The sequence below is a fragment of the Lolium perenne genome, chromosome 2 (genome assembly GCF_019359855.2).
Source record: "Lolium perenne isolate Kyuss_39 chromosome 2, Kyuss_2.0, whole genome shotgun sequence".
NCBI lineage: Eukaryota > Viridiplantae > Streptophyta > Magnoliopsida > Poales > Poaceae > Lolium > Lolium perenne.
Window position 1 is genome coordinate 304,482,692 of NC_067245.2, and position 14,257 is coordinate 304,496,948.

The window sequence follows — 14,257 nt, forward strand, 5'->3', positions numbered from 1 at the left end:
CTTTGGTGACTAAATATGGTCTTATCTATTATCCCAAAGACTCTACTTGTGAACAAGCAACTATTCTTGAGGAGAATGTTAGGTTGACAAAAGAACTGGCCAAGTTCACTTCCTCCAAGAATAAGATGGGATTGGATGACCTTTTGAGTAAGCAAAGGTCAAACAATAAGAAGTATGGACTTGGGTATGTTCCCAAGCCCAACAAGAAGAACAACTACAAGAAGGAGATGCCCGCTCAAGAAAAGAAGAAGAAGGTCACTAATAAAGGCAAAGCCCCAAAGGGCAAAGCCACAAGTGGTGATTGCACGGGACCAAACAATCACTATGCTTTATTTAAAGATTATTATGGTGATATTTATGCTGAATATGTTGGTCCTCGCAATGGCTATGCTTTTAGAGGGTACTCAATTTGGGTACCAAAAGATCTTGTTGCTATTGCAAGGGAGCCCATCAATCGATGGGTTCCTAAATCCTCTACTTGATTTTGTAGGGATTTTCCTCCGGCGGTCCAAAATGGGTGTTTGATAGTGGATGCACCAATCATATGACCGGAGGAAGAGGTGTGCTTGACCAGTTCATAGAAGATATCAATAAAAAGTCAAGCATCACCTTTGGTGACAATTCAAAGGGAAAGGTACTAGGGTATGGCAAGGTGGCAATCTCTAAGGACTTGTGCCTTGAGACGGTCATGCTTGTTGAATCCCTTGGTTACAATTTGCTTTCTATTTATCATCTTGCAGATGCTGGTTATGATTTCTATTTTACTAAATATTGTGTGAAAGTCTTTAGGAGTGATAATCTCAATTTTGTCCTTGTTGGACATGTGGAGAACAACCTTTACGTGGTTGACCTCTCAAAAGAGAGTTCTTCTCTCCCCACATGTCTAATGGCCAAGCATGAGGAGGGTTGGCTGTGGCATCGCCGCCTTGGTCATGTCAACATGAGAAATCTTAAACAACTCCTAAAGGGTGAGCACATTGTTGGACTAACCGACATTTCTTTTGAGAAAGATCGTGTATGCAGTGCATGTGTAGCTGGGAAGCAACTCAAGAAGAGACATCCTATCAAGAGTATCATCACAACCTCTAGGCCTTTGGAGCTCCTTCACTTGGATCTCTTTGGGCCATCTCATTATGATACTCTTGGTGGGAGAAAATATGGACTGGTCATTGTTGATGATTATTCAAGGTATTCCTGGGTCTTTCTCCTTAAGACTAAGGATGAGACCTATGAGAAGTTTATCATCTTCGCCAAGAAAGCTCAACGAATGTATGAAGCTGAGATCAAGGCGATAAGGACCGACAATGGCACCGAGTTCAAGAACTACACCATGCAAGAGTTTGTTGATGATGAGGGCATCAAGCATGAGTTCTCAGCTCCATATACCCCTCAGCAAAATGGTGTTGTGGAAAGGAAGAACCGAACTCTGATTGAGATGGCAAGAACCATGTTGAGTGAATTCAAATCACCCCATAATTTTTGGGGAGAAGCCATCTCCACTGCTGCTCATTATTCCAACCGGCTCTTTCTTCGTCCATTGCACAACAAAACTCCATATGAGCTTCTCACAGGTAACAAGCCTAATGTCTTGTACATTCGTGTCTTTGGATGCAAATGCCTTGTTAAAAACAATAGAGAGAAGCTTGGTAAATTTGAATCTAGAACTATTGAGGGTATATTTGTTGGGTATGCGGAGAACTCTCACGCCTATAGATACTACAACAAGTCCAATGGGGCTGTTGAAGTATCTTGTGATGTGGAGTTCTTGGAAGATAATGGCTCCCAAGCGGAGCAAGTTGTTCCATGTCTTTGCAGGTAATGATGATCCTTCCAATGCCATCAAGCTTATGGGTATTGGGCACATTCGGCCCACGGAGATCCATATTAATGATCAAGCTGATGGAGAGGAAGCTTCAAGCTCAGCCCAAGTAGAGCCCAGCTCTACTCAAGCTGAACCATCAAGTGCAGCCCAAGATTCTCCTCCAACTCAAGATGAGCCGCATTCCGAAGAACAAGAAGAAAACCCTCACCCTCCTGAGCAAGACCAAGTCACTGATCAAGAGTCATCCTCATCCCATGGTCAAGCTCAAGCCGCCCCTCATGATCAAGGTCTAGCAAGAGATGAATTTGTTGATCATGAAGGAACCATCCAAAAGATCAAGGCTGCTTCAAAGGCAAGTGGCATGAAGGTTGATCAAGTCCTTGGAAGCATCTCTAAAGGAGTGGTAACTCGTAGACACCATGCATTACTTGCTAGTTATTGTCAACACCATGCCTTTGTGTCTAGTTTTGAGCCACTCAAGGTACATGAAGCCTTGGTTGATACGGATTGGGTGATTGCTATGCAAGAAGAATTAGAGTGTTTCACCCGCAATGAAGTGTGGTCTCTAGTTGAGAGACCTAATGATCATCGCATCAATGTCATTGGGACCAAGTGGGTTTTCAAGAACAAGCAAGATGAGAATGGCATTGTCATAAGAAATAAAGCAAGGTTAGTGGCGCAAGGGTTTGCTCAAATAGAAGGTATGGATTATGAGGACACCTTTGCGCCGGTTGCCCGTCTTGAAGCTATTCGTCTTTTGCTTGCATTTGCATCTTTTCATGATTTCAAACTATATCAAATGGATGTGAAAAGTGCATTTTTGAATGGTCCCCTAAAAGAAACTGCATATGTGGCTCAACCCCCGGGTTTCGAAGATCCATGCCGTCCCAACCATGTGTATTTACTCCATAAGGCACTCTATGGACTCAAGCAAGCTCCACGTGCTTGGTATGAGTACCTTAGGGATTTCTTACTCAAGGATGGGTTTTGCATGGGAACCGTCGATTCCACCCTTTTCACCAAGCGGGTTAAAGGGGGTGGCCTGTTTTTATGTCAAATATATGTTGATGATATTATATTTGGTGGAACTAACCCTGAACATAACAAGGCCTTTGAGATGTTGATGACCAGGAAATTTGAAATGTCCATGATGGGGGAGTTGAAGTTCTTTTTAGGCTTCCAAGTGAGGCAACTTGCAAAAGGCACCTTCATCTCCCAAGTCCCAAGAGAAATATGTGAAGGACATGCTTAAGAAGTTCAACATGACCGATGCAAGTCCAATGAAGACACCCATGCCCGTGAAGGGGCAGCTCGGCTCATGTGATGATGAGAAGGATGTGGATATAAAGGTATATCGATCCATGATTGGATCCTTGCTCTATCTTTGTGCTTCTAGGCCGGATATCATGCTAAGTGTTGGGATGTGTGCTCGTTTTCAATCTGCTCCTAAGGAGAGCCACTTAGTGGCGGTCAAACGGATTTTAAGGTACCTTGTTCTTACTCCTACTCTCGGGCTGTGGTATCCAAAGGGGTCAACCTTTGAACTCATAGGCTTTTCGGATTCCGATTGGGCTGATGATAAGGTTGACCGGAAGTCTACCTCCGGGGCTTGCCAATTTATTGGTCGGTCATTGGTGAGTTGGTCATCCAAGAAACAAAACTCCACTGCCCTATCCACCGCCGAAGCCGAATACATATCCGCGGCATCTTGTTGCACTCAGTTTTTATGGATGAAGCAAACCTTGAAAGACTATGGTATGTCTCTTGGTACGGTGCCTCTTCTATGTGACAACGAAAGTGCAATAAAGATCGCCAATAACCCAGTACAACATTGTCGCACCAAACATATTGACATTCGCCATCACTTCCTGCGTGACCATGTTGCCAATAGGGACATTGAACTCACTCATGTGGGAACAATGTATCAATTGGCGGACATTTTCACTAAACCTTTGGATGAAGCCCGGTTTGTGTCATTGAGAGGAGAACTCGGTATTCTTGATCCTAAAAACTTAGATTGAACAACTTCTTGCACTATATTCCTGCTCTTAACTTGCTATCTAGCTTAGTTGTGCAGCACATGTGGGGATAGTCATCTCACCATTTCTTGGTTTGATGCATACCTAGGTGTGCAACATAAATAGACCTAATGTCAAAATATGGACCCAAGCATGTCTCTTCGCGGTCTCATGACATTTGTGCTTTAACATAGGGGAGAAATCCCCCGCCACTCATTAGCCTCTATCTTTCTAAGTGATTTCATCTTTTGAGGCTAACTGAACTTATTGCAAAATTATTTGTTCAAAATGTTTATGGTTCTTGATATCTTTCGAATCATGCCCATTGTTGCTATTTATATCTTGTTTGGATTTCTATCCAATGGGTATGCCTAGAAAACATGTGTTCTCTACCTCATGTCTATGCTCCTCTTTCCATATCTATCTATCTATATTGTACATGTCATCATTTGTTTCCTACAAATAGCTCAAAAAGAAAAATCAGTTTTGGCTCAAAAAGAAAAATCAGTTTTGGAGAGGGCTTTTCTGGTGCCTAGCCCGGCCTGACCGGCTCTACTGCCGGGCAGCCCGGCTCCTGGCCCGGTGCACCGGCCTGTCCACCGGGCGCCCGGTCTGTGGCCCGGTCGACCGGATTTTTCTGCCGGATTTGGTCGTGAGGGCTGGTTTAAGTGTGGGCAGTTACCCCATCAAGGGGTATCCTCCCCATTTCCTCCCCTCACGATTTGCAGCCGCCATGGAGGCCTCCCTCTGCCATCTCCACCTCTCCTAGACCATTTCCACCACTAGATCCTCCCCATAAACCACTACCATCATAGATCAAGCCCTTTGAAGCATCTCCACCAAAGTTTTTGATCAATTTCAAGCTTTTTGGGGGATTCTTGAATCTCAGCCCTCCCTAGGAGTTCTTCTTGCTCCTTTGATCAAGAAGAGCAATGTCTTTGGGTAATGTATCTTTTCCTCCTCCCTATCTCTTAGATCCCTTTATCTATTACTCCACATTTGAGGGATTTAAGTTTTTAGGGTTAGGGTTAGGGTTAGGTTTTAGCACCTCATGCCATACACATCACCTCACTATATCCTAGTTTCATAAATGTACAAGTACTTGAGAATGTGTATGATCTTGTTACAAAATTTCTGGACAAATGCAAAGATGTTATATGCCCCGGTCTGAGATCCGGTCTGCCGGACCCTGCGCGGGCTGGGCCGGTGCCCTGCCCGGTCGACCGGCTGTTGGACCGGCCAGTCCGATCTACAACCCGGTTCTGCCGGCTAATGCACCAGCTCATCCAGACTTTTTTGTTTCAATTCCATCACTTCACTTGCACATTTGTGATTCTTTTGGCCTATTTATTTTTCCTGATGACATGTACACTTACCCCACTGCTACCTCTACTATATGCTTATTCACAGGTGGTTCCGGTGAAGATTTCCGTGGTCCTTCCAAGAGGGGCAGATCTGTGAGCAGTGTGAGGCCTCCAGGGTCACGTACCAGTAATAGGAAGCCTGTTCAGCCAAGAAGGGATAGTGATATGCCAGGTGGTTCTGGCACTGCTAGCCGCAAGCCCGCTGGAAAGAGGAAGAAAGGCAAGGATACAGCTGCAGATGAAGAGGAAGAGGATCTGTTGATTGAGAAGGTGCCAACTGAGAACACTGCCGTGAGCATCAAAACCTGGGGAAGACTTAGGGAATCAAATCCCTATCAGTTTGAGGAGAGAACATACTCCCGTGGTGACAAGATGTTCTGGACTAAAACTCAATACTGTTTTTGGGAAGATTTCTATAACAATCCAGAATACACGAAGATTGGATCATTTGTGCAACCCAAGGCCATCAACCAGGAAGAGCTGAACTTATATGCTCCTACTGAGTTCCGATTTGTGATTGAGACTCTGAAGAAGCTGGGCCTTTATGACCTTGTATGTCTGAAGCCTGGAGATGGTACTGGTGTGCACTGTCCAGATCTTATCCGGCAGTTCCACTGCACCGCCTACTTTCATGAAGACCCAGCTCGCACTATCACCTGGATGTCTGGGACGGAGCAGCATTCCTGCAACTATATTGATTTCTGCCAGGCAATGGGTTTTGGTGCTGGTCGCGCTCGTGGATTCAAGATCCACTCTGAAAAATCATTCACTCATGGTGCTATCTCCTTCTGCTACCCTCCTGTGCCACAGCATCCTCCTCCAATGGTTTCCGGGATGTACTACTCTTATCAGCTACTTTCCAAGATATTCCGTGAGAGTCTGGTCAGCAAGTCTGGAGATGCAAGTGATGTCCGGTCATATCATCTCAACCTCATGTTCTTCTGTCGCCTAGAGAACGCTCGACAGATTGATGGCTGTGATTACCTCTACAATGAGCTGAAGCGCTCCATTCACAGGCGCATGACTCCAAACTTTACTCAATACGTTCAGCAGCTGATTGACACAATTGTTCCTGCTCCTGGAAATAGAGTGGGCCAACAGATGAAGATGGATCCCTTCAAGATCCCATTCCGTGGTGAGCTGCCGGAGGTTCCTGAGATGGAACCCCAGGAACCTAGGACCAAGGCAAGGCATGATCCGGCTGCTAGCTCCAGCTCCTCTCTACGTCCCCAGCGTGGTGTTGCTCGATTCTTCTCCAATCTATGGGCCATGTGCAAGAACACCAATGATGTGGCACACCAAAGTCTGGCCATGAACCAGGAAACTAGAAGACGCCAGAATGCCTTCTTTGTTGAAAGGAATCACCCTGTTCCTCCTATTGGTCCTAAATTGGATCCTGTTGTTGCTCCTGCCTGGGAAATGCTGCCTCTGGGAGATGCCATGTTCCAGAACTTTGATCCACTACTGTATGCTCCAAGGGCTGGTGCTTCCTCTTCCAGGACTCGGTTCAGGACTGCTGATGCTACTGATGATGATGACGGCTCTGGCTCTGGCTCTGGCTCTGGTTCTGCCTCTGGCTCTGATGATGATGATGGCGAGGAGGCTCCTGAGGATTTGGACTTCATTTGAGTTGCATGATAGCGTCCTCGCTCTCCTCTGCCTTTTTGGTGTTCCAATGCCAAAGGGGGAGAAGAGAGTAGAGTCATAGGATTACGGGGTCATGGTGGGCTGTTTGCACAAGCCAAATTGCTACTTTATCTGCTTCTTCATTGGCTTGTGCTCCTATTTGATTTTCATTTCCGGAACAATTTGATGAACCATTTGGTGTGTTTATTATCTATGTGTGTGGACAAGTTATTTGTATGCTTAATCTATCTAGGATGATTATGCTTGCTATTCCTATCATGTATACATGTATTTACTTGTCTATACCATGCTTGCTTCCTAAAGATATTGGGGGAGCTTCTCATGTTTCAAAATGATGCACTTTGCATTCAAACGCAAACTCTCCAAGTGCATACATTATGTGGGAGCTGTCCTAATATCTTTGATGGATTCAAGGTTTTAGAACCTATCATAATATCTATATATGACTCTAGCTCGGTTTGTCATCGTATACCAAAAAGGGGGAGATTGTAAGGGTATTTTACCCTTAACCATTATTTTGGTAACAATGACACCGTTGCTAGAGTATTGGACTAATATCAGTTGCTAGTATATCATCAGGTTTTTAGTTCATCAAGTAATTCTGGTATATCAATGGAACAAGAAGGAAAAAGGAGACCCCTCATTTTATGTGTGTGTTGGTCGGCGTCTCAGCCGGTCTCACCGGATTTAGCACCGGGATGTCGGTGCCTGGGCCGGCCTGCCGGGTTACTCACCGGGTTGCCCGGTCCATACCGGACCACTCGCCAGGCTCCGCCGAAGCTTAACAGAGAAATGCCCGGTGCTTGGCCCGGCGCGCCGGATGGTGAATCGGACGATCCGGTCTATACCGGACCTCACACCGGACTCCACCGGACCACAACAGAGAACAGCCGGCGCCTGGCCCGGTCCACCGGACTGTATGCCGGCCCATCCGGCGGGGCGTCCGGTCTGCCGGGTTCCTCGACTGATGCTGAGCTGGATAAGTGGCCAACGGTTGGATTTTGAGCTGAAGCTATAAATACCCCTTCTTCCAGCTCTGGACAGTTAGGCATTACAAATATCTGTTCTTCAAGCTCACTTGCTCTTTCTCCATTGTTGTGAAACACCAAAAGCTTTAGATCTCCCTCCTCCTCCACTCAAACTCAAATCCCTCCGGGGAATAGCTAGAGGAGGTCCCGATCTACGATCCCACCGAGCCAAATTTCATTCCCCCTTGTATTGCTCGAGCTGCTAGGGTTTCTTGCAAAACTTAGGTGGCAAAGGTGGTCCGGAAGCATCCGGGCTGTGGATTTGCTCCTGAACAAGTTGTGAAGGTTTGGAGGCTGCCTCAAAGTCTACCACAAGTGAAAGGGCTATTCCTTCGTGGGATAGGCTCGGAGAAGAAGGTGAGCCTTCGTGGCGCTTGGGAAATCCTTCGTGGGATCCCACACCTCTCCAACGTGACGTACCTTCTTGCAAAGGAAGGGAACACGGGAATACATCTTCGTCTCCGCGTGCTTTCGGTTATCTCTAACCGAACTCTTTACTTGTGCTATTTATCTTGTGAGAGCCTTCGTGCTTGAGTTAGTTGTATCATCATCTAGGTTGCCTCACCTAGTTTATATTAGGCTCATCTTTATATTCCGCAAAGCCTAATATTGCAAAGAAAGAATTAAAATTTGTAGAAACCTATTCACCCCCCCCCCTCTAGGTTTACCATCTCTGAACTTTCAGAGTGATCACTCATGTGTATCTTCAAGACATCAACATGATGAAGAATGAATAAATAAAGTGCAAGTGTAGGATAACATTGCATAGAAAACAAAAATTTTCCTACCGCGAACACGCAATCCAAGCCAAGATGCAATCTAGAAGACGGTAGCAACGAGGGGGTATCGAGTCTCACCCTTGAAGAGATTCCAAAGCCTACAAGATGAGGCTCTTGTTGCTGCGGTAGACGTTCACTTGCCGCTTGCAAAAGCGCGTAGAAGATCTTGATCACGATCGCTTCCGGCGCCACGAACGGGCAGCACCTCCGTACTCGGTCACACGTTCGGTGTTTGATGAAGACGACGTCCACCTCCCCGTTCTAGCGGGCAGCGGAAGTAGTAGCTCCTCTTGAATCCGACAGCACGACGGCGTGGTGTCGGTGGTGGTGGAGAAGTCTGGCGGAGCTTCGCTAAGCGTGCGGGAAGTGGAGGAGCGGGGCGGCTAGGGTTTGGGGAGAGGGGGCGCCGGCCACTATGGGGTGCGGCCACCTTGGTGGTGTTTGAGGTGGCCGGCCCCCTCCCCCTTGGCCCTCATTATATAGGTGGAACCCCAAGAGTTGGTCTCCAAGTCTTCGAATAAGACCCGAACCAAAAACCTTCCATATGGAGGGGAAACCTAGCCAAGCTAGGACTCCCACTAGAGGTGGGAGTTCCACCTCCCATATGGGGGGGTGGCCGGCCCCCTAAGGGGGAGTCCACTTGGGACTCCACCCCCACTAGGGTTGGCCGGCCATGGAGGTGGAGTCCCATGTGGACTCCACCTTCCTTGGTGGTTTCTTCTGGACTTTTCTAGAACCTTCTAGAACCTTCCATAGAACCTTCCGCGACATTTTAATTCACATAAAATGACATCCTATATATGAATCTTATTCTCCGGACCATTCCGGAACTCCTCGTGATGTCCGGGATCTCATCCGGGACTCCGAACAAATATTCGAACTCCATTCCATATTCAAGTTCTACCATTTCAACATCCAACTTTAAGTGTGTCACCCTACGGTTCGTGAACTATGCGGACATGGTTGAGTACTCACTCCGACCAATAACCAATAGCGGGATCTGGAGATCCATAATGGCTCCCACATATTCAACGATGACTTTAGTGATCGAATGAACCATATACATACGATACCAATTCCCTTTGTCACGCGATATTTTACTTGTCCGAGGTTTGATCTTCGGTATCACTCTATACCTTGTTAAACCTCGTCTCCTGACAAGTACTCTTTACTCGTACCGTGGTATGTGGTCTCTTATGAACTCATTCATATGCTTGCAAGACATTAGACGACATTCCACCGAGAGGGCCCAGAGTATATCTATCCGTCATCGGGATGGACAAATCCCACTGTTGATCCATATGCCTCAACTCATACTTTCCGGATACTTAATCCCACCTTTATAACCACCCATTTACGCAGTGGCGTTTGGTGTAATCAAAGTACCTTTCCGGTATAAGTAATTTACATGATCTCATGGTCATAAGGACTAGGTAACTATGTATCAAAAGCTTATAGCAAATAACTTAATGACGAGATCTTATGCTACGCTTAATTGGGTGTGTCCATTACATCATTCATATAATGATATAACCTTGTTATTAATAACATCCAATGTTCATGATTATGAAACTAATCATCCATTAATCAACAAGCTAGTTTAAGAGGCATACTAGGGACTTCTTTGTTGTCTACATATCACACATGTACTAATGTTTCGGTTAATACAATTATAGCATGATATATAAACATTTATCATAAACATAAAGATATAAATAATAACCACTTTATTATTGCCTCTAGGGCATATCTCCTTCAGTCTCCCACTTGCACTAGAGTCAATAATCTAGTTTACATTTGTAAAGATATAACACCTTGGCCTTCTGGTGCTTTATCATGTTTTGCTCACGGGAGAGGCTTTAGTCAACGGGTCTGACACGCTCAGAAACGTATGTATTTTGTAATTCATTTGCGTCTCAACGCATCACTCATTTCCAAATGAGTCGGCATTAAATATGTTTGGTCTTCTGGTGGAACCTTAATTCCGTGGTCTGAAATATGTCACTAATATTGTCACACACAATATAGCTTCAAAGTTCTGACACTATTGGAACTACACCAAGTTCTGAAAGAACTTCTTGACTTTAACATCCTTTATCATTGTCAAAACAATGACATATTCTGCCTTCTTTTGTAGAATCCGTCACAATATTTAGAACTCTTCTAAATCTAGCATAGACAACTTCTAGCTCATTGTGCTACCTTTTTTAAAAACAACACTTAGTCTAATTTGAGATTGAAATTTTATTTTTATATGTGACAAAACAAATATCGGTGTAATCATCTTACAGCGATTTGTTTGTCATTTCTCCATACAAAAAAATATATATATATATATCCTTGGTTCTTCTAAAGTACTCAAGGATACTCTTACTGTCGTCCAATGATCATCTCATGAATCATTCTGTTATATGCTCATAACATTTTAGAGCACAAGATATCTGATTTTGTACATATTATTCGTGATCTAAAATCACTCATGTGTTTTTACTCATTGAGTGTCAGACACACTCAAGTCTTGTTAAAAACTTCACATGACAAGAACATCTTCTTAATATTTCTATATTGAACTACTTCAATTTCCATTCTATGTACTTTGACTTAAACTTATTATGTGTTTCAATCTATCTTCATAGATCTTGACACTAAATATGTTTCAGTCCATATCCTTTCATTGAAATTAATTTCTCAATGAAACCTTTTAATCAAGTATATAATTACATCATTTATAACCAACTATATGTCATCTACATAAAGTATTATAAATATGTCTCAGCGCTCCCACTTAATTTCTTGCAAATGCAAGCCTCTTCATCGTCTCTGATGAAATCAAAAACTCTTTGACTATTTCATCTGGTGAAGATTCCAACTCCGCGATACTCACTTCATCCAATTGAAGTTTGTATACCTATCTAGTATTCCATGGATCAGCAAAACTCTTGGTTGTATCTTGTATACACCTTTAGTACACACTTCTGATAAGTAATGTATTTTGCCATCCTACTAACATATCTCATAAAAGAAATATGTAGTGATTACTAGAATAATCCACATAGACTATAAGCATTGCTACAGAAGATCTAATCTTATCATAGTCAACTCTTTGAACTTTGTCGTAAACAACTTTTCGACAAGTCAAGCTTCTTCAAGGATATTCCATCCAAGTCCATCAATTTTATAGATCCATTTACTTTCAAAAAGTATTCATCTATCTTGGATTTCATGGCGTATAGACATTTTAACGGAGTCAGGGCCCATCATAACTTCTTTGTTTGTAGTTGGTTTATCATTGTTCAAAATCAATCCTTTGTCGACAAATCATTTATTTGATCACAAAGTAAACCATACCTACAAGGTTCAATATGTACTTCGATCTCCATGGCTAAAACACTTTGTAGTCATGGGAGCCATGATCGTCGCGGTTGCTTCCGGAACCAATTTCCGATGCTGCGCTACTCTGATCATTATGCTCAGGTTTATAAACCTTATCAAGTTCTATTGTCCTCCCACTCAAATACTTCGCTAGAAACAATTTCTCGGAAATAAGAAACATTGACAAACACTTTTGTCTTTGTCTTGTGGGAAGAATTCCCAATTAAATCTCTGGGATAACCAACAAAGACATTCATCCGATTTTGGTTGTAAACTCTTAGACCAAAATTTAAAGAAAGGACTATTAGGGTTTATACCCATGCCATAACTCGTATGGTGTCATTTCAACGGATCATGATGATGCTCTATTTAGTGTAAAAGCGGTAGTCACTAAAGCATAATCCACAAAAATATAATGGCATCATAATATTTTATCTCATCATTAATCCAACAAGGTTTGGATACATCTCTCGGATACTATATCATCATTATGATACTCCAAGAAATGTGAGTTGTAGAACAATTTCATGAATCTCTTAGATGTTCGCTAAAACTTGTAATTCAAATATTTCCACCATGATCCAATCATAGATATTTGATTTTTCTATTACGATGATTTCCACTTCATGCTGAAATTTATTTGAATCCATTCAAATGTTTCAAACTTCTTCCTTATCGAATATATCCACATATATATACTCAATTCATTGTTGGAAGTTTTCATGAAGTAGAAGAATCTCCCGCACAACCTATGCCCAGTGAACCACATACATCATCATGTATTTTTCCACTAAGTTGCCCGTTCAACTCTTGGCCTATGAACGGTATTTCAGTCATTTTCTTTAGAAAAGATTTGCAAGCGCCAAACGATTCAAAAATCGAATGACTCCAAAAATCCATTTGCATGGAGTTCCTTCATGCGTTCCTTTCTAATATGACCTAAATTGCGGTTCCACAAATAAGTGGAATTCAAATCATTTGCCTTATGGCATTTTAGCGTCAGTATTATGTATGTGTGTTTCACCATTAAGATTTATAATAACTTATCCATCGTACATGGAGTAATGTCATAATTTGAACAACTCATTGTTTTCATTTGACCAGAGCAAAATAACAATTATTAATTTCTTTATTATAAATTCTAAGGGCTAGATAGAATGCCAACGACGAACATAATAACACTCTATTTTGTTCCAGACGTGTATTCCTATCATATTCCTTGTCAGTCACTTAGGCCATTGTATTCTTGTATTGCGTTGTTTTGTATGACACTTCATACCAACCAATATGGTACTAATACCCAAGAATTTCATTGTGTGACTTAACTAGGAATACAACCATAACATGTATATCATTTATATACACCTGAGCTAGACTTTCTAGTCTTTTCTTTTCTTTTTGCCAAAATATCTTTTGCAGTTTCTCTTTTAGCTTTCCTCATTATTCAGAAAAACACTTCAACATCAATAACTTCTAGGTTTATTGGTCAAATACCAATAACCTTGAGGTTCTTATTTTGAAGTTGATCATCATATGACAAGTGTTCCGGATTTCACTATTAGTAACCTTGTAATATGATGAACAATTTCACTCATAATTTTATCCATCAATTCATGACAACTTTCTGAGACCATGTCTGTACATGCTAGGCTCATAAAGTTTAACCTTAGTATTCGCATGTGCAAATCTGGCTTGCACCCGTTGTATGCACACGTAGAATCTATCACACCCGATCATCACGTGATGCTTCGATACGACGAGTCTTAGCAACGGTGCATACTAAGGATGATAACTTCATGGATATGCGAATATCGTTAGTGCTCCAATAGTTGGAGGATTGTGACGCCTGGCGTCTTCAACCTTCATACATTCCCATAAAACTTATGAGTTTATGTAGTCTCACCAAATTATATTCTATCATCTTGCAATAAGGTCTTAGATATCACATATATCTCATACCTTGATTATTTCTGAAAACTAAATTTTCAGCTCCTTACTTTTCAAACAAATTTGAACTTCAAGTTTGACGGAGACAAGATAACTTTAGGTACTAATTGAAACCATAGCTCTTTGAATCAACAATGTGAGGTTTACTAAAAGTTTGCAATAGGACTTAATCAATTATTGATTCTTTAACAATACGGTACCAATCCGTAAAGTTTCTTGTCAGATTTTAACAGTATTTCTATCTCAATAACAAGACTAGCGCATGGTAGATAACGGATGC